Below are 2434 nucleotides of genomic sequence, written 5' to 3' on the forward strand. Positions count from 1 at the left end.
AAGGATCATTGTCGTGACCCTGACCAAAACAGACCGTGCACGCGTCATCCAATCCGTCGGCGACGACATTGTCCGTCGCTCGGCCAATGCCTCGACCACCTCCCCTCCTCGGAGTGGGTGGGGGATCGGGGTAAAAGAAGCCATGGCGCCGAAGGCGTCAAGGAACACTATGCCTAACCCGGGGGCATGGCTAGCTTGCTAGTCATCCCTCGTGTTGCAAAGCTATTTAATCCACACGACTCTCGGCAACGGATATCTCGGCTCTTGCATCGATGAAGAACGTAGAGAAATGCGATACCTGGTGTGAATTGCAGAATCCCGCGAACCATCGAGTCTTTGAACGCAAGTTGCGCCTGAGGCCACTCGGCCGAGGGCACACCTGCCTGGGCGTCACACCAAAGCACGCTCCCAACCCCCTCATCGGGAATCAGGATGCGGCATCTGGTCCCTCGTCTTGCAAGGGGCGGTGGAACAATTGCTAGAGATCGCATATGCCAGTTAAATTACCAGGTACTTTCGTTTCTTGGTAATGTTTCTAGTGTTCATGAGAATATGATGCTGCCTAACTTAGATACATTTGTGTCGCTTGCAATTGAAGGGCCTAGCACACACAAGAAGGATGGACATTGGAGCATGAGCAAGTACGGAGATGAAGGTGCGTGCGAAGAGAACAAGAACGAAGGTTCTAGTGCAGATTTTCGGACTTTGAAGCCACCATGATGACATACGAGAAGATGGACAAAATATACAAGATGGCCTTTCATAAATTTCGTCCATAGCTTATTATTGGTGTTGCGCCACCTTATTTTGGGCCAGGCCCAAGTAATCTATTTTTTAGAGTCCGTTTTGTAGGGGAAACGACTTAGGAGGTGTTTTAGTCCCACCTTGCCAAGGGTGGACAAAATCCCCTCTCTTTTCCCTATAAATATAGCCCTTAAGGCATCATTTAGACTTGGGTTTTATTTAGTTAAAAGTTAGCCATCGCTGCAACTTCGTGTACTTCGTTTGTGTCCAACGACCAGACCAAGACCACTTATGAAACCCCACTTTCATCAATACTTCATCCATATTCGCAATATTCAGATTGCTTAATCATATTCTTGTGTGTTCTTCGATTGCTTGTAGGAATCGACCTTCGTGGTCAGGTTGATCGTGCTCCGGCGTGGTCAATAACCTTTCGGAGTTGGTTTAGCGATTGCTAAGGCGCAACGTCGTGTACGTTTGTAGTCGGATCGTCAAAGTCGTCTCCACCAAATCTATAGTTATCATCTCATCGAAAGATCGGGACCCTCGCCTCTACCATTCTTTGTTCGAGGTAAACCTAAAACAAAGTCCATAGATATATCCTCCCAAGGAACACTAGGTATAGGCAAAGGCATATATAAACCATGAGGATTGAGTCGTGACTTAGCTTTTTGACATGTAGTGCAGCGAGCAACAAAACGCTCAACATCCCGTCTCATCTTTGGCCAAAAGAAATGTGTAGCAAGTATATCCTCTGTCTTCTTGACTCCAAAGTGTCCCATTAATCCTCCTCCATGCGCCTCCTGCAACAACAAAAGACGAACAGAGCTAGCTGGAATGCATAGCTTGTTAGCACGAAACACAAATCCATCGTTAAGAACGAACTTGTTCCAAGTTCTCCCTTCCTTACAATTCTGCAATACATCTTTAAATTCAACATCATGCACAATTTGATCTTTGATGGTCTCCAAACCAAATATTCTAAATTAAAGTTGTGAAAGCACAGTATAACGATGAGACAAAGCATCAGCAATAACATTTTCTTTACCCTTCTTGTGTTTAATGGCATAAGGAAAAGCCTCAATGATTTCAACCCATTTAGCATGTCTACGGTTCAGTTTTGCTTGACTTTTAATGTGTTTCAAAGATTCATCATCAGAATGTATAACAAATTCCTTGGGCCATAAATAATGTTGCCATGTTTCTAAGGTCCGAACAAGAGCATATAATTCTTTGTCATAAGTAGAATAGTTCAGACTAGGCCCACTCAATTTTTCAGAAAAGTATGCAATAGGTTTGCCATCTTGTAATAACACACCTCCTAATCCAATTCCACTAGCATCACATTCAAGCTCAAAGGTCTTATTAAAATTACGAAGTTGGAGTAAAGGAGCATGTGTCAACTTATCTTTCAATACCGTGAAGGCTTCTTCCTGTGCGGTACCCTAAACAAAAGGCACATCCTTCTTTGTAAGCTCATTGAGAGGTGCAGCAATGGTGCTGAAATCTCTCACAAAACGCCTATAGAAACAAGCAAGGCCAAGGAAACTCCTCACTTGTGTGACCTTTTTGGGTTGCGTCCAACTCTCAATAGCTTCAATCTTGGCTTTATGTAACGCCCTCGATGCGGCTATATCTCCCACGTGTCGAAGCACGACTTAGAGGCATAACTGCATTGAAAGCAATGTCG

The 2434-nt window shown here is 44.5% G+C and overlaps 1 non-coding gene across 1 annotated transcript; it reads left to right on the plus strand.

Moving 5' to 3' along the window:
• The first annotated feature begins 237 nt into the window (after nt 1–237).
• On the plus strand, nt 238–393 carry LOC125533409. The gene has a single exon (XR_007294286.1). It is a non-coding gene; the product is annotated as a 5.8S ribosomal RNA (ribosomal RNA).
• Nucleotides 394–2434: the final 2041 nt, after the last annotated feature.

Source organism: Triticum urartu, chromosome 1 (genome assembly GCF_003073215.2).
Source record: "Triticum urartu cultivar G1812 chromosome 1, Tu2.1, whole genome shotgun sequence".
NCBI classification, from domain to species: Eukaryota; Viridiplantae; Streptophyta; class Magnoliopsida; order Poales; family Poaceae; genus Triticum; species Triticum urartu.